We start from the raw sequence: 19527 nt of genomic DNA on the forward strand, positions 1-19527 counted from the left end.
CCCCCCTTAGACTAAAAACCTCATTCAGAATGAATGGTCATTGGGTAACTCTAGCCCTAAAAATAGTCTGTTATCAAACAGTGACCAAATATAATTCCAGATTAGAGCATGAGGTTATTTGAGAGCCAGGAGGCAGAAGAAGGGATCAGTGCTTTTCCAAAATTGAAAAAAAGTGTTGATACATAATTACTTCTATAGCAATTTTCTAAGTGTAGAACATTGATTTTAGATGTTATAGTAACAGTTTTGTCACAATATAATCTTTTTCTTCTGTTAAGTATTTCACAGCAAATCTGAATGTTTAAAGAATGGAATACAGAAAACCACAAAAAACTTCAGCTATTGATTTAATCTCATCTGAAATTCTACAGGTAAGTATATCTTATTTTTAATTTAAAAATTATCTTAGTTGATGAAAAAGGTCTATTATAGTGCCCTTTACTGGGTTTTAGGTATCATTGATGCAGCTGCAATGTTTGTTATAATATATTCTAGCATGTTTCTCCAGAGGGTTTGAAGAAGGCAAGATTCAAGCTCTATTTAATTTGGTGGGTTGTATTCAAGTTCAGACTCAATTCTCTTCATCTCTGAGAAAATGATGCACTGAATACGTTCATCTTTCCCTTCTGGTAAATAATTTGCCTTTCCCCTATGCCCAACCTCTTCGTTCTGTCCACCATTGGATGATTCAGATAGAAACTCTTTTTTTCACCACTATATAATGTCCAGGCCAAATACACTTTTCTATTGCAGTTTTGCAGGTATTGTTGGTTATTATTGCTTGCTGTATATTAGATCCCATTGTATGGTAAAGAACCACGTTGTATGGCCTCATGACTGAAGTCAACATGTGGGATCAAACAGGGTACTCTTATATAATCTTGTGTAACAGATGCATTCAAAAATTGCAGGCTGCGTATGGTGGCACACACCTGTAAGCCCAGCAGCTTGGGAGGCTGATGCAGGAGGATCCCTTAATGAGACCCTGTCTCAAAATAAAAAAATAAAAATGAGCTGGAGGTACAGTTGAGTGGTAGAGTACCCAATCTTCCCAGTTCAATCCCCAGTGCCACATTAAAAAAAAAAAGTTGCAGTTTTGTAGGCTCTTTGCTAGACATCTCTTTTGGGATTTTTGACAATTATTTTTAATAAAAATTACATATTATAAATATTGATTTGCTTTTGTTACTGCATCTCTTGGCACATTGTGAATTAGAGGAAAAAGGGGTAGATGAAGATATGGTGATATGTAGGGGTCATGTGAGAGGAAGATGAAGTCACAGAACATCTCTAGGGCAGGGTCTTGAAAGGCTGACAAATGAAAAATTTGAGCTCCCTGAAGCTCTGAGACATTGAAGAATAAAAACCAGAAAGCTAGTGCAGATTTTTTAAGTTTACCATCCCTTGTGTTTCTGACCCCTAACATAGGTAGTTAAATAGGAAGCCAAGGACTCTTGCCCCCCTGTTGCATCCACAGCCCAGGCGATTAATACCAGCCATGCCCACCCTCCAGGAACCATTTCATGTAGGCCACATGTTACCAGCTTGACTAGGATCTCCTTTCAGTAGCATGGCCCTTAAGGATCATGAGGAAACCAAGGGAAGAGAGATTTTGGGAGATTTTATTGATGCCCCAAGGGATTCCATTTCATAGGACTAGAACAAACATTTGCAGACTAGGCCTGTTTTGTAAATATAGTCATCCCATGGGATTCATAAGTTCCATATCTGTAAATTCAGCCAACCATGGACTTAAAATATTGGGGGAAAAAAATGTGCCAAACACGTGCAGACATTTTTTTGTCGTTATTTCCTAAACATAGCATTTACATTGCATTTGGTATTATAAATAATATAGTGATGAATAAAAGTATAAAATAGTGATGAATTAAAGATATGCAGAGGTTATGTGCAATACTATGCTATTATGTGAGTGACTTGAGCATCCATGGATTTGGGTATCTGCAGGGAACACAGCCACACCCATTTGTTTAATATTTTCTATGGCTATTTTCTGTACAAAGACAGATGGAGGATATATGGCCTGCAAAGATAGCATTTACTATCTGAGTTTTTATGTAAAACAAATTTTACCCACCCCAGGCTAAAATATTGATTTCTACAACACTCCTAAGCTATACATTTTGAACAGGCTCTTGTAGTATAAAGAAGCACCATTCCTGTTAAAACATTTCATAGTTCTGCATTCACTTACTCTCAATGGGAAAGCAAAGACTCAAATTATTTCTTTTATGTAAAACTGTATTTGGTATTTTGGTTGTGGATTTTGCTTTTGAAGATTTATCACTGACTCTTACAGTATTAAATAGTTCCTTTATACTATTGCAAGCTCTCTAATTTTATTGGGTATCAGCACATTCTGGAAGGGCATACTCGGTTCCCTGCCCAGCACTCTGGTAATTATTTTGGAGATATTTGAGCTGAGTGGTCACGTCCCCCACCCCCATCTTCTTCAGGTGTGCCTCATAAGGTTCAGTTTAACTTGAGGGCAGGACTTGTCATCTTCACTGCTGCCGCCTCTCACACAGGACTTGAGTGAATGAACTAATGAATGAATGAGTGAAAATACTAAGGGGAAAGTAGTTGATGATTAAGCCTGACAGAAGAGAATGATAAAGATTTGTAACATTCCTTACTCAGGGAAATGATGGGATGTAATGTCAACTAGAGCAGGTTACTCTTCTTCTTCCAGTGGGTAAAGCTGTTTATAATAAAACAGGGACAAAAAGGCCAGCTTTCAAATCAGTATTGTTGCTCTTCTGTCTGATTTGTGTACTGTTTGCTCCAGTTTTCCTGGCTTCCCTGACCAGTCATTGCTTTCCCACTGGCTACTCTGTAACATGGTGTTCTCAGACTATACCCCCCTGAGTGCAGAGGTGTGTCTGCTTTTGCTCCACACTTCTCTTCCTTCCAAGGAATCCCAAGGCTATCCCAATCTCTATTCCTGCTTGCTTTGGGTTGCATGCCACAACCCCCAAATCTATAAAAGATTCCCATATTCAGGGACTGTTCTACCTACAAGAAAGTAGTACCCTGTTTATAAACAGTATATAATGTATCTTTTTAAACATTTCTTTAAAAACCCAGGTGTGTCTTCTACCTCAGCATATCAAGGCAACAGGCTTCCCTTTCCTTGAAGCTTGAATGAAAGACATTCTTCCATACATCTCAGAAAACACCCGAGAGTGGTACTGCTGCAGCCAGCGGGAATTTCAAGGGCAAAATTGGGAAATGGCAATGGAGTAAAGGTACTTTGTACTCACTATCTACTGAGAATGTGTAAGGGCCACAGAAAGAGGTATTCAACGTGATTTTATGTTTCCCTTAAACTCAATACCTCAGATTTATTCTTAAAAGTTGAACCGTTTTTAAAAATGTATGCCAAAATGAAACCCAGCTATGATGGATTGGCCAATTTTGAAGCCATCTAGCCACTGTCATTAGACTCACATTTTTCTATTTTGTTCAGAAGGATCTTTCAGTGTCCAGTTCCAGAAGCTAATTCTTGAGTGTTATCTAAGGCTTCCCTTGACTTTCTGGTGAAGGAACCCTATTGAAAATGGAGATGAGTTTAATCAGAGAGAGGCATTTAGTCTCTGCTAACTCCTGATGGGCACTACTTTGGTGTCTGTTTACTAAAAATATTTACAGAAGCCCAGTAACCTACTCAGGGTTATTTGGGATATAAATTCATTAACATAATTCCATTTAGCAATTTCTCCATTGTTGAAAAGTGACCTTATAAGGGAAGCTTGTTGAGACATTAATCTCTCAAGCATCAGTTGGAAAAGGTTCATGTACTTTGTTGCTCTCTGCTAGTTGCTAGAAGTGCCTACTATAGGACTTTTAACAGTACAAGTCATACCTAGAAAAACAAAATAGTTCAGTTGCAGGAAGACTATGAGGCAGGCAGAAGGATTACAGAAGAGGAGAGCATGTGAGAGAAGAAACCAGAAAGTCTACCGTCAGGAATGTATGAGAACTTATATTTGCAGAGAAACAACATCAGGCATTTGACATCCTAGAAGAACTAGAATCCTTGAACTCTAGGAGAAGGCTTACTGCCTGGAAGGAGAAACTAGATCCACTAGGATTTATTTGCATATTTAACTGTATCATATAAGTGGTATCATATAATACACATTTGGGAGCTAGCAGTGGAGTTTGTAAATGGAACCAATGTAGGCAAGTAAGAATGAATTAGAGGAAGCCTATAGAGTGTGGACTTGTATTAATAAGAGATAAGCACCATCTGCTTATCTCGGTGCCAGCCCAGCCCTAACCTCCACATTTAGCATGTTTTATTTCATTTAGTCCTCGTAGTAAGCCCATGAGGACGGTATTATTGCTGTTATTTTACAGATGAGGTAACTGAAGCTTTAAAAGGTTAATTTTCCCAAGTGGGTATTTGATGATGCTCAGACTTCCAATATGTAAATCACCTGGAGATGTTGTTTAAAAGATTCTGATTCAGAAAGTCTGTGGGGGTGTTGGTGGCTAGTTGAAGGTCTGCGTTCCTAGCATCCTCCAGGTAGTGTCTATGTACTGCACTTTAGAGAGGTGAGGGGCTAGGGCAGCACATTGGAAGCTTTAAAAATAATGCCGCCTCAGCCCCACCACCCTCTGAAATTGGTTCACTGGTTTGAGATACTGTCTGGCTTTCAGTGTTTTTCATGGTCTCCAGAAGATTATGTAATACATAGCAAAGTGAGAACCTCTGGGTTCAAGAAGAGTGAAAAAGAAAAGCAGTGGCCAGATGTCATTGGCTTTGCTTGTTTCTAATGTAATCAGAGGTCATCAAGCACAAAGCAGAGGTAGGGTGTGAAGATAATTAGGCATTTAACTGAGTCTAATGAATAATAGACTCAATTATATTGCATTGTTTATGAATTAATGTGTTTAGTTTGAGAGTTACTACTAGGGAGATTTCCCTCAAGGATGGATATTGATATGTGGGTTTTTTCCCTCCTTTATAAATGAAAGGATATGTTTGATTGTGTAATTGTGATTTGTATTTAACTTAATATTCACAGGATCTTTATTAGGCAATTAGGATTTCCAGCCCCTTTGCACCGTTGTTTCTTTTATGTAGAAGAAAAATTAGAATGTTGCACAACTGTCAGTGGTTTAGTTTGCACATGTGTTTTCTTGGAATGACCCCAATCTAGCATGCTTGGGCTTAAAGTTTAATTAAAATTTGTTTTTTGTTTTTTTTCCTCTCTGGCCCTTTTGAAATGCACATGATCAGAATCGGGGAAACTATTAGAATAATGCTTTGTTATTAGAAGATGCCTAGAGAAAAGTAAGCATAATCTAACAAATTCAGGAGTTTATTTTTAGATTCAGTTCATTCTTAGGAATATTTATTAAGTGGATAAAAGTTCATTACCAGCCTGCACAGTGGCATGTGCCTATAAGTAATCCCAGTGACTCGGAAGGCTGAGGCATAAGGAACCCGAGTTTGAGGCCAGCCTAAGCAATTTAGCCAGACCTGTCTCAAAAAATCAAAAGGGCAAGGCACAGAGGCACACACTGCACTGTAATCCCAGCAATTTGAGAGGTTGAGACAGGAGGGTAACAAGTTCAAAGCCAGCCTCAGAAATTTAGTGAGACCCTGAGCAACTTAGAGACCCTGTCTCAAAAAATAAAAGGACTAAGGATGCAGCTCAGTAGTAGAGCACCTCTGGGTTCAATCCTCAATCCAAAAAAAAGAAAAAAATGTTCATTACCAAACTTTGCACTGTATGCCGGTATCCCAAGCATCTACCATGTGTGAGACAGTGGGGCTATGGAAGGGAACAGGATTGATCAGGTCTTTTTATAGCCCAATTTCACATTCTCTTAAAGGGAACAGACAATAAACACAATTTTTAAAAAATATATTTTTAGTTGTAGATGGACACAGTACCTTTATTTTATTTTATTGAACCCAGTGCCTCACAAGTGCTAGGCAAGCACTCTACCACTGAGCTACAAAGCCAGCCCACCAATTTTTTTTTTTTTTTAAAGAAAATCCAGATAGCATTAAATGCTTAGAAGAAAATGAGAAGGATGTGATAGAAAACAAGGGCTGGGGAAACTTAACTTGAGATAAGGGGTCAGGTAAGGATTCTTCTAAGTGACATTTTGCTGATGTCTAAAGTTTAAGAAGCCAGCCTTTCCAAGAACTCATTAGTGGAATAGCAAGTGCAGACTCCTCAAGGAAGGGAAAGAATGGGATTGGGAAAGGGGTAGCAAATGAGATGAGAGTTTGTGTATATATAACTGAGTGAGACACTTGGTAGATCTTCTTCAAAAATGGTAATATTGCTGTCTTTACAGCTCTCATTTTCCTCGTACTTTTTTTGCATTCACTAACTTTTCTCTGATGAACATCTATTACATTTGCAATTAGAAAAATTTTATATAGCTGAGCACAGTGGTGCCGAACTATAATCCCACCTGGGATTACACCTGTAATTCCAGACACCTGGAAGGTTGAAGCAGAAGGATTGCAATTTTGAGGCCAACCTGGGCAATTTAGCAAGACCCTATCTCAAAATAAAAAATAATAATTAAAAAAAAGAGGGGGCATTGCTGGGGATGTAACTCAATGGTAGAGCATTTTGGGGTTAATTTCCAGTAATAAAATAAAGGAAAAGTTTTATATATTTTTAAAGGAATTAAATTTGATTTCTTTTTTCAGAAAATAGCCAGCATTTTTGCACCTCAGGAAAGAATTTCAGGTTATTTTGGCTTAAATAATTGTAACATTGCACTCTTTGTTAATTTTTTTCTCTGAACAGATTATTTCCTGCCTCTGTATTTTCTAGTGCTCAGTATATATCTGCCTAAATGACAAGTTATTAGTTATTAATACTTGTTAATAACTCCTCATATTTTAAGTTTTTAAAATATTTTGTTTCAGTTGTAGTTGGACGCAATACCCATATTTTATGTTTTATGTGGTGCTGAGGATCGAATCCAGCGCCCTGCACATGCTAGGTGAGTGCTGTACCGCTAAGCCACAACCCCAGCCTCCTCATATTTCAGATTTTGAGAGTGAAAATCTGCTTAGTCTTTCTGCGCAAAGACTTTGTGATGCCGCTTCACTGTTTGTATCAGGCTCACTGGCTGCAGTAAATTAAAGCCAAATCTCAAGCAGCTGTGTTTATAAGGACTCCCTTGATTAAGAGCCCAGTGGCCATGCAGCACACTCCCTCCTATCTGGTGGCCAAGAACATGAGCTTTGGAGTCCTGTTTGAGTTTTCCTCCACTACTTAACCAGCCTGGGACTTTGGACAAGTTATTGCTCTCCCTAAGCCTTAGTTTCCTCACTTGTTAAATGGAGATATAAAGATCTTAAAAGCACCTCAACTTCTGGGGGGACTCATGAAGAGTACATGAACTGGTGCCTGGGAGCAGTTACTGTTGATCTCACCACATGCTGACCCTGGAGGTAGACCCTGCCCACACTGACTGCAGCAGTAAGGAGTGCACAGATTGATGAGCAGGACTGCCAGCTTATTTTATATCTTCAGTACAATATGACTTGCCAAAAGAAAAATGCACAAGTTATAAGATGAATTATCAGAGTGAACACACCTGTAGCCCCATCTAGGTCTAGAAATAGAGCATGGCCAGTGCCCCAGAAAGTCCCCTTATCCTCCCTCTCCCAGTTGTATTTTCTCCCTCTCCCTGAAGAGTGCCTGAATTCTAACACTGTGGTTTTCTTGCTTTTCAATGTTGTATAAACGGAATCTACTCTTTAACCAGGTGTTCCGCCTTCTTTCACTCAACATTATGGTTGAGATTCTCCATACTACCATGCAAGTTGGTAGTTTGTTCATTATGGATAATATGGCATATTTATCTCTTTTATTATGGGTGGGTATTTGGGCTGTTTCTGTGGGGCTGTCCTGAATAGTGGACTAATTATTATTAACTCTCTTGTACATTTTTGTTTTAGCCCAAGGACCTAGATCAGCACTCAGGAAAACCAACTTAGAAATATCAAATGTTCCCCATTTTTTTTTAAGTACTTGCAAGTTGAGGCACCATAATCATCAAACATAAAACCAGCTGGAGTGCCAGATGGGATTTTTCTCCAAACACTTTCTCCTTCCTTGAATTTGATCCCCATTTTAGTGGAGGTTCCACTTCAAAATTGCAACCTTCTGAGCTAGCTGATGCACTTGTATTTTGCACTAACAAGGGCAAGACTGCAAAGATCAGGACAAAGAGGCAAAAAGCTAATTTACATAATGGAGTGGCAGGAGAAAAAGCCCAGATACTAACACCCCAGGGAGAGCAGAGTGCTACCATTCTAAGAAAGGAAGCAGCCTTGTGTCTTCTGCATTGTAGGGTTTTATGATCTAGTTGGGATCCTCCCACCATGAATTTTTCATTTGGGGTGGTTAACATGGCTTTCTGCTATGGCTTAGTGCCTCAGTTCTCTGTGCATACTCCTAAATAGGAAAGTTCCATTTCTTTTTAGTTTTAAGAAGGTAATATCTAGGGCTGGGGATAGATAAGATAAGATAAGATAGATAAGAACACTTATCTAGTGTGCATGAGGCCCTGGTTTCCATATCTAGCCCTGAAAAAAAAGCACCTATGATAGTGGTGGTTATGGGTGGAGTTTTTCATCCCACAAAGTGGAGTGATCTTATCACTCAAGATGGAGTGAGCTCTATTCTCCCTTCTCCCATCACCCTACTCACATCTGTCTACCTACTATAACATTTTTATGTATGTTTTTGTACATGTGTATATTGTACATTGTGCCTACATGGTACCAAATTAGCTTACACATAAATAAGTGCTCATAAATTTAAAGGACATACATTCATATGACTTTGAGTTCAAATAACTTAGGTAAATCCTTAAAAATAATTTAAACTTGTTAGATAAAAGTAAAGATATCTTTGGAATAATGAACACAAATTTTTTTTTTTTACCTAGGTTACTCACCAGTCAGGACTATATTTGCCTCTGTTAAGAAGTTTGAAATACAGCATCCATTGCTTTTAGGGTTTTTCTTTGGCAAATACTACTACTAATAATATTAATAATTTAAAATGTTAACTGTGTTTGATACCCTGGTTTTCTTGGGTAATCTAAAAATAACTATTGAAGTGGGTAAATTAGACATAAATGGAATAAACATTTTTAAATGTATGTGTTAGGAAAAACATCTCAGTCATTTGTAAGTGAAAATATTGAAACATTGGGGACTAGGGTTGTAGCTCAGAGATAGAGTGCTCGTAGCATGCATGAAGCACTGGGTTCAATCCTCAGTACTACATAAAAATAAAATAAAGATATTGTGTCCACCTACAACTAAAAAAATAAATGTTTAAAAAATATTGAAACATCAATTGCTAAGTTCAAGTATTCTTAAATTCTATAAGAATATATATGTGTTTGGGTCTACTAATAATTGTATTTTTATGAATTATTGGTATTTGAAAGAATAAGTTTCTGCTCTTCACTAAAAAGCAAGATCACTAAAAGTTAAATTCTAATTATCATGTAATTCTATATGCAAAGAACGCAAAAAACCTTAATATGTTTTAATTTAAATAAGCATAAAGTATTTTAAGTCATTGATAAAAGATTAGTTAGCTTAAATTCAGAAATTTTCTAAAGATTGTTTTAAATTTTAAACTTAAGGAAGAAAAAAGGCATAATATAACCAACAAGTAATAATCAACAAGAAGAAAGAGAAAATTATTTGGATGTATTTTGGGGGAATTTTTTGGATGAGAAGGGATTTTGTATGGTAAAGTAAGATTTTTGTCCTAAAGTCCAAGATGGGTAAAAAAGAGGACAAAATTAAGGATGTAAACAAGTTATAGAGTATCTAAGGAAGTTGTACAAGATTTGTGGGAGATAAATTATATCAAATTTGTGTAATTAAGTAGGCTGTCATTAACATTTAAAGGGAACTGTCTTAAGAATAAAAATTTTGTGTTTTATTAAAATAATTTCTTGTGTTGATTAGGTTTTCATTACTTGAAGAAACTCTTAAAAAGAATTAGGGTTTAAGTGCCTTTCTGTTTTAAAATCTTTTCAACACTCACTTTATAACTAATTAAATGACAATGTTAGATTATTATGATATATTTGACACCTGTATGTCTGTGACTAGAAACCTGAATGCATCTTGATATTGAGCAGGGGCAAGAGGCTAGGCTTTGCTGCTCATTATGCTCCACAAATACTCTGAAAAGTATTGGCAGGAAAATAGGTTAATTCAAAGCCAGCTTTGAAGGAAGATAGGAAGAGACTTTTTGTCTGAAATAATCATCTTAAGAGAGCTGAAGGGTGAGAAAAGCTTTTAGAAGAGAAGAGGAGGCAAAGTAGGACAAAGGCAAGAGATGTAGGCAGATTTAGTTACCCAGAGAACCTGTCTATCTCAGCTTCCAATGAGCCTCCTAATTGAGAGGAAGTTTACAAGTTCCTCAGTATGAGGAAGTTCAGAAGTTAGAACAATTTGGAACTTTAATTCACATCCTACAGAAAGCTATCAGGAAGTTGCTCTTAGTTTCAGAGGGACTGTTTAAACCCGAGAGCTAAATATGCTTTGTCTAAATGTTACACATGAGTTTGTAAAGTTAAAAGTATGTAGGTTTAATACATACAAGGTGATTTGTTAAGTGCTCTTTACATACATGAGATGCACTTGTACATCAGGTAATAATCTATTTATGGGTATTAGCACTGTTTCCTGAACAGACAAGAGTTTTAAATCTAATCTTGGAATTTGCTGGTGCTATTAACCTATGTAGACTGGTTAAAGGCAAAACTACAATATTAAGAGTTACCTTACTGAACTATGATTTTTATACATATGTGGGGTGGGGGGAACTTCTGTGTTGCTCTGATACTGAGTATTCCTGGCTTCTTTGTATGTTAAATGTATTCATGTTCCCCAAATGTATATGTATTCTAAAATGCAAAGTTAGGGAAAACACCTTACCAAACTAGTGTCCTCCAATTGTGGGGACAGGGTTTTTTTTTTTTTTTTTTTAGGTACATGTTTTTGTGCTCTTGTTTGTATTATGACTGTTCTGTTTGAGCAAATATAGTTAGATATTCACAAACCCTTGGCATTCCAAACTGTGATACTGTGATAATTAAAAGGATTGAACATTGGTCATCTAAGGAGTACCTCAGAAATTACTACATTCTATTTTAATTTTTAAACTTTTCATTTATTCTTAAGAGACAGAATGTCATTTAAGATATGTAATTGGCTAAAAGTAACCTGTTACTGATGATTTATATGGGGAGAATTATGTTATTTGTTACACTGGGGTAGGAATTTATATGTATTTTTGGAAAGACAATAGGGAGAACCTGATTAATTTTTAAGGTTGGCAATATGCAACATGAAAACAGTTTTTCCACCAAAAAAGGGAAATTAAGCGTTTTCTTAGCCTTTCCATTGGAGCTAGGTTGCAGATGTGATTATATCATGTTAACTAATCTTCAAACAGACTCAATACATGAGAGCTTTGTTTTCTTTTACTCCTGAGTAGAATGATATTTAAAGGGTGGGGGAGAAGAATATTAGCTTAAAATGTAAAAATTTCAACTAACATTTGTCAAAAGACCAGCCTTTCCTGGGCTAAGACTCTGCCTTTTGCACTGCTCCATGTTAGGATAACCCCCAAAGTAGGCAATGGGAAGTTCTAGTAGGGTGCAAAAGGGTTTTAAAAAGAAATAGGATTTGTAAATGATATCATGCATGATGGAGCTGATAAATTATTTATTGGTTTTTGTAGAAGGTAACCAAATATCAAAGGTATATAAGTGTTATAAAAATTGTGTTTCTTGGTTCAGAGCAGTCATACAAACTAAATGTGTTTCTGCTGTTTTTAATTTTGTTTTGTGTTTCTCTTGTAAAACTTTATAAATGTCTCCTGTTAATGTTTTATGAAGTACAACTTCTAATAGAATAACCTAACAATTTGAGCTAATAAGCCATCACCTATAGGACGGACAGGATGTAACATTGACTCTTCATACTAATGGTGACCCCAATTAAGTGGAAGGGGTAACTGTAAAATACAAAAGTTAAAATTAGGACTCACTATTACTACTTCATCTCTGGTAGAACTGGCCCTCTGGGTGTTCAACAACTGATACTTTGAAACCAAAGCCAAGGAAAATAAAAGGGCTAAGAAAAAATAATAGTGAATATTTTGACCCTTGTCCTTCAAGGTCAACTAGGACCTGGGGAAAGGTGGAATCCCTCTAAAGACCCTATAACTCTGAGTTAGTTGCTAATCAAGAGGATTGTGAGGGCCCTAGAGAATGGGATATCCGGATATATTCTGCAAAGAGGAGGAGGGTCATTGGAAAGGGAACTGTCCCCAGTGCTTCAAGGGAAACCACATGTGTTCAGCAACACCCTAACCCATCGTGGCAGATGGTATAGCTGGTAGAAAAAAAAGACTAAAGGTGCCAAAAGAATCCTCATAAGTTCCTAAAAGTAACCCATGAGGAATATCTCCAGAACTTAACAGGAAAAAAAGAAAGAGATTAATTTTAGGCCTAAATAGGGGTCACCTGCTTGGACTCAAACACTCATGAGGGAAATATAACCAAACACAAATGTACTAATATCAGGGTGGTAGAAAAGTAAAAGAAAATCATTCATGGACAATTAAAAGGGAAAAACAGTGGCTCTTTTAAATGTAACTTGGGGTTCTTATGCAAGATTGCCTGACGCTGAAGTCCTTCCATCACGTACATCCACATAAAAGATGGACCTCATAGCTCAGACAGGGGCCCTCTGTTTAGATAAGAAAAAAAAAATAATCATTTCCTTGTTTTTATCCCGAATATATTTTTTTAGTAGTCCATACTCACAGAGGTATTTAGAAGGAGAATCCCCTACATGGTTTATTTAGTTAGTTAGTTAGTTGGATGTGTTCTGACTTTGTCTCCCTTTTATAATTTACAATGATACTTCTACTTTTAGGCTTAAGCATCTGACCCTTATTGCTTATATGCTTCAGGCCAAGAAACCTGCAAAGGCAGATTGGCTGACACTCCAATGCCCTCAGACTAAGGAATGGACAAAAGACAAGGTGGCAAAATTGTAACAGGGATTTCGACTCCTCACTTTTGCCTGCAAAAATCTGATAGTTGGATAAAAGCAAGATTAAAGATGTGGCATCACTGCCTCCATTTGCATCTGTCTCCTTTGCCCTGAATTACCTTGGAGTCAGCAACAGGTCTGATGGATACACATCTTGTGATGAGTCAAAGAAATTTTCTTAGTCCCTCTTGACCAATCCTGAGATAGTGATGGACCAGATCACACTTGAAGATCACCTGCTTTGGCAGCTGTGCAGTGCCTGAAACTGTGCAAAGCCCCAAACTTTACCCTCATTTCCCTGTCTATAAAATCTCCCTAAAGACCTAAAAAGAGCATGCTACAGGGACACTGCTACATCGATGTTCATAGCAGCACAGTTCACAATAGCAAGACTGTGGAACCAACCTAGATGCCCTTCAATAGACGAATGGATAAAAAAAAAATGTGGCATTTATACACAATGGAGTATTACTCTGCATTAAAAAATGACAAAATCATAGAATTTGCAGGGAAATGGATGGCATTAGAGCAGATTATGCTAAGTGAAGCTAGCCAATCCCTAAAAAACAAATGCCAAATGTCTTCTTTGATATAAGGAGAGTAACTAAGATCAGAGTAGGGACGAAGAGCAGGAGAAGAAGATTAACATTTAACAGGGATGAGAGGTGGGAGGGAAAGGGAGAGAGAAGGGAAATTGCATGGTAATGGAAGGAGACCCTCAGGGTTATACAGTGGAGGAGGTAGAGAGAGAGGAGGGGAGGGGAGGGGAGAGGTGGGGAGGGGGGAGGGTGGAGGATGGGAAAGGCAGCGGAGCACAACAGACACTAGTATGGCAATTTGTAAATCAATGGATGTGTAACTGATGTGATTCTGCAATCTGTGTATGGGGTGAAGGTGGGAGTTCATAACCCACTTGAATCAAAGTGTCGAATATGATATGTCAAGAAATTTGTAATGTTTTGAACAACCCACAATAAAAAATTAAAAAAATAAAATAAAAAGAAAATCTCAATGTCATTAGACAAGGCTAAGGACATATGGGTCCTCTTGTTTTGGTGCATCTATACTGATTAAAGTTCCTATCATGCTTTTCACCCTTTCCTTTTCTGTTAGGTTTTTGGTGCTAGTGGCCAGACCTGTTTTGTTGAATCCCCAGTGAGGCTCTGGCCTAGGACTCTGGTAACATATGTAGCTGCTTCTAAAAAGCCTATCATTTCTCATATGTGGTTTTAAAATTATTTTATAAATACCATTGACATACACACAAACACAATTTGTATAAAATTATTTATATTCTAGTTTTTACTCAGCATTTTGAGATCTATTCAAATTGAAATACTATGTACAACTCGTGTGTGTGTGTGTGTGTGTGTTTGTATTTCCAGCTATCATAAAGGATTCCATTAGAAGGCATACCAGGTTTTATTTGTCTATTCTTACTGATACACATTTTAACCTTGAGTTTTGGGCTTTTGTGGCCTAACGATAAGCATACATGTCTCCAGGATGCACATATGTGAGCATTTTCTAGGATACATATCAAGAAAAGGAATGGCTGCTTTTCATTTTTACCAGATGCCACCAAGAAATTGTAGCAGTTTGTGTTTTGCCCTAGTGTATGATAGGTAGCATTTACCCCATAGGTATAGGTAGCATTTACCTGATTAATTTTAAGCTTTTTGATATTTTTCAGTCTGATGGGTTAAAATTTCAATATCTCTACCTGATTTTAATTTGCCTTTCTTTATTAATTTGCCTTCATTACTGGTGAGATTGAGTCTCATTTCATGTTTGTTGACCATTCTGATTTCCTCTTCTGCAAGCTGCTTACAGTTCATTCATTTTCTTTTTAACTTGTAAGTTTTCTACAAACTTTATAGAAACTTATATATATATATAAAACAATATTCACAGGTTTTTACAGATAGGTACCATATGAAAAAATATAGTAAAAAGATTCTGGAAATACCAGTCCTTTGTTTGCTTTATTGTAAATATCCTAAGTCTGTGGCTCATAGTTTAACTGTGTTTATGGTGTCTTACTCTATAATAGTAGTGATGTAGTTTAACGTGGTACTGCGTATTTTCCCTCTGTTTTATAAGGTAGGCTTTTTGTAACTTATCTATGAAGGTTCTCCTTACAGAGGTCACAAATATATTCTGGTATACTTTGTAGTAATAGTTTAATTCTTCACGTTTAGCCTTGTACAGAGTACTGAGTCCAATCCCAGTGGTTTGTGATGTCATTTGTCAAATCCCCATGTATGTGTGGATCTGCCTCTGGTCTTGCTATTTGATCATTTAACCTATATTTAATCTTGGTTTTATTTACTGTAGCTCTCATATGATTTTATAATCCCCATCCAACTCTGGCCTCATTCTTTGTTTTCAAAATTGTCTTGATTATTCTTGGATAATTATGGTCCTAGAATTTTAGGCTCTTTTTATCAATTTTTTTTAAATCCTATGATTTTATTGATTAATTGGGGAAGTAGGTTCTTTAGTTTGGAGTTTTCTTATCCCCAAATATTTTATCTCTCTTCATTTATTCCTAATTTTCTTTTTTTACATTCTGTAGAAAAATTCCGTAGTTTTTAGTTTTCTACCTCAGGTCTTGCACGTTTTTGTTAACTTAATCTGACATTTTAGTTTTTGTTGCCTTTGTATTTTTTCTGTTAAATTTTATTTTTTCATGTTTGTCATTTATATCTTGAGATCTCATAGCTGACCTATTTGTAAACCTACTCATCTTTATATATTATCTTTTCCTCCCTTGAGTTTTTGTGTAAATGATTATGTCGTATGAAAGTAATGAGGTTTTTCCCCTTTTAAACAGTTTTTTTTTTTTTTGGTCTCATTTTCTTGTTATAATGGATAATGAGGATCTCTGAGTAACACTGAAGGGTAGGGGCATCCTGTTCTTTTTCCTAGCCACAATGGAGATGTCTCTGAAGTCTGATTGTTGTGATTACTGTGGTTTCTTTAACAGATAAGGATATCTTATGAGAAATCTCTGGGGTTTTCCTAATTATTTGCTATAGCAGTATTACAGTGAATGATCTTACATACATACATCATTTTGGACATTTTTAATCCTAATGTTTGCTTGTTATGTGATACTCATCTTTATTGTTTTTATTTCATTATTTTCTACTTTATTATTCATCTTATTTTCTTTGAAAGAACATCGTAATTATTGACTTCTTGAGCTAAATATTTAGCTCACTTATTTTCAATCTGTCTTTTTCTGGTAATTAAAGAAGCCAGACTTAGAAGTGTGCCTACTGTATGATTGTATACTGGATACTGTGTGATTCCATTGATGTGACATTGTAGCGGTAGAAAAGCAAAACAAAACAGATTAGTGGTTGCCTGGGGATGGGAGGAAGACTTTCTTACAAGGCAACACAAAGTAGAATTTTGAGATGAAACTTTTTCTGTCTTGTTGTGCTGGTGGTTATCTGACTAAAAACTTATAAAACAGCATGATAAAAAGGGTATACTTAAAAAAGAAGGTGGGGGTAAATTTTACTGTATGTAAAATTATATACCAATAAATATGTGAAATGAATATAAAAATAAAAGGTAATTCAATTTTTTTAAGAACTACTTTGTCTTTAGAAGGTCATGAAATTTCTATAAGGACTGATTAAGTTATGTCTGGTGTGTTTATACGTAGCACAAATAGTTTCAGAGTCAAAATAATATAAAAAGGTGTTACATTAAAGGGTCTTGCTCTCGTCCCTTTCCTAATCCACCCATTCCTCCCTGCCTACCTTGTGTGTCTTTCTATCATTTTTTCTCATGCGCACATAAATATTTTTTATTTTCTCTTCCTTTCTGACATAAAAATTAACACATTATAAACATTGTTCCATATCTCACTTCCCTTAATATATTTTAGAAATCTTCCCATGTCAGACTTTATTCTTGTCTTTTTCTTTAAAACGGCTATACAGTTGTGAGGATGTACGAGGCATAGTTGGTGTAAGATATCTTATGAGAAATCTCTGGGGTTTTCCTAATTATTTGCTATAGCAGTATTACAGTGAGTAATCTTACATACATACATCATTTTGGACATACGAAGTTGTATCTGAAATAAATTTCTGAATCAAAATTACTAATGAAAGGGGTGAATGTGTTGTAATTTGAGTATGTACTTCCATTGTCCTCCATTGGAGGTTTGCATTTTGTATGCTAACAGAAATGTGAGAGGAAATTTTTGTCTTTCTTAATTCTTTTTATTATTATTACTGAATTATTTTAAAGTACACAGAGGTTCTTGACATCCTACTGCTAAATTCATCAGTGTTTGACTCTTAAAAATAGTAAACTTAAAATTGTTTTTAACAGTTTCATTGATGTATAGTTGACATGACCATAAAATTATTTTAAGTGAACAGGTCAGTAATGTTTACTGAATTTAAACATGCTCAGTCATTGCCACAACACAATTTTAAAATGTCACCATTCCCTATGCCCATTTGCAATCAGACCCAGTTTCATACCAGGCAATTATTGACCTAGTATTTATAGATTTTCTCTTCTTGGCCAGGCACTGTGGTGCACACCTGTAATCCCAACAGCTCAGGAGGTTAAGGCAGGAGGATTACAAGTTTAAAGTTAGCCCCAACAACTTAGTGAGATCCTGTCTCAAAATGAAAAATAAAAAGGTCTGGGGATGTATGTCAGTGGTAGATGCCCTTGGAATCAATCCCTAGTATCCCCTCCCCATACCCCTAATTTTTTCCCTTTCTGAATATTTAAAGTGACTCACACATTATCTGGTTTTGAGTGTCTAACTTTTTAAATGTAGTGTAAGTTTTTTTAGACACATGCATTTAAGAATTCTACAACTGATATTTGTTTTGGCATGTATTAGAACTTTGTTTCTTCTTTCAGGTGAGTAATATCCAATTGTATGGCCATGCCACATTGTCTTTATTCAAAAAATTTTTTTATAGCCAGTTGACATTATTTCACTTAACAAAATAATTCTTCCTGAATCACCTAATGTCTGGATTGTCTTTAATTTCTGCAGGATCCAGGCCAGGGCCATACATTGCAACTGTATCTGTCCCTGGATCTCTTTTAATCTGGAACCATTACTTTTTTCATGGCACTACTAGCTGAAAAAATTAGCTCATTTTCTCCTAAAACCCACCTCCTAGATTCCCTTGATTGTTTTCTCGTGGTATTTCTTTGCTTATGAATTTCATATATATATATACATATATATATATATTATATATATATATATTTCTTATATATTTCTTTATGTATTTCTTCTCTTTTGTATTTCTTGTAAAACTTGATTAGATTTCAATCAAATATTTTCAACTAGGATACATCACAAGTAATATTGTTCATATTTTATCTCATTAGGAGACAGATAATATGTATTTTTCCACCATTGATAATGTTAAGATTGATCATTGAGTTAGAGTTATGACACCCTCATCCTACAATGTAAAGTTTATATCTGTTCGGTCCTTGCATCTAAAAAATGTAATCTTTGTGATATTCCTTTGGTACTACACAGATGTTTATTTCTTCATCAGTCCTGAATTTGATGATCAAAACACTGATTAAAACACTGAATCTTCTTAGAAGATGGAAAAATATACCCTGTTCATGGATAGGCAGAACTAACATCATCAAAATGGCGATATTACCAAAAGTTCTCTATAGGTTTAATGCAATGCCAATCAAAATCCCAACGGCATTTCTTGTAGAAATAGAGAAAGCAATCATGAAATTCATATGGAAAAATAAACGACCCAGAATAGCAAAAACAATGCTAAGCAGGAAGTGTGAATCAGGCGGTATAGCGACACCAGACTTCAAACTATACTACAGAGCAATAGTAACAAAAACAGCATGGTACTGGTACCAAAACAGGCGGGTGGACCAATGGTACAGAATAGAGGACACAGAAACCAATCCACAAAACTACAACTATCTTATATTTGATAAAGGGGCTAAAAGCATGCAATGGAGGAAGGATAGCATCTTCAACAAATGGTGCTGGGAAAACTGGAAATCCATATACAACAAAATGAAACTGAATCCCTTTCTCTCGCCATGCACAAAAGTGAATTCAAAATGGATCAAGGAGCTTGATATCAAATCAGAGACACGCCGTTTGATAGAAGAAAAAGTTGGCTACGATCTACATTGGTGGGGTCCGGGCTCCAAATTCCTCAATAGGACACCCATAGCACAAAAGTTAATAACTAGAATCAACAAATGGGACTTACTCAAACTAAAAAGTTTTTTCTCAGCAAAAGAAACAATAAGAGAGGTAAATAGGGAGCCTACACCCTGGGAACAAATCTTTACTCCTCACACTTCAGATAGAGCCCTAATATCCAGAGTATACAAAGAACTCAAAAAATTAGACAATAAGA

General features: G+C 36.1%; 1 protein-coding gene across 7 annotated transcripts in view; it reads left to right on the top strand.

Moving 5' to 3' along the window:
* Positions 1 to 187: 187 nt before the first annotated feature.
* Positions 188 to 19527, top strand: part of B3galnt1 (beta-1,3-N-acetylgalactosaminyltransferase 1 (globoside blood group)) — a 31007-nt gene continuing 11667 nt past the window's right edge. For 2 of the 7 annotated variants that reach the window (XM_015496400.2, XM_048802961.1), the window contains exons 1-2: positions 189 to 371; positions 3109 to 3269. The gene's annotated coding sequence lies outside the window, so the exon portion shown is untranslated. Of the gene's footprint in view, positions 372 to 3108; positions 3270 to 6928; positions 7006 to 19527 lie in introns of all 7 variants that reach the window. The other 5 variants (XM_048802963.1, XM_048802960.1, XM_015496401.2 and 2 more) reach the window with 5 other exon arrangements.

Source organism: Marmota marmota, unplaced genomic scaffold (genome assembly GCF_001458135.2).
Source record: "Marmota marmota marmota unplaced genomic scaffold, marMar, whole genome shotgun sequence".
Classification (NCBI taxonomy): domain Eukaryota; kingdom Metazoa; phylum Chordata; class Mammalia; order Rodentia; family Sciuridae; genus Marmota; species Marmota marmota.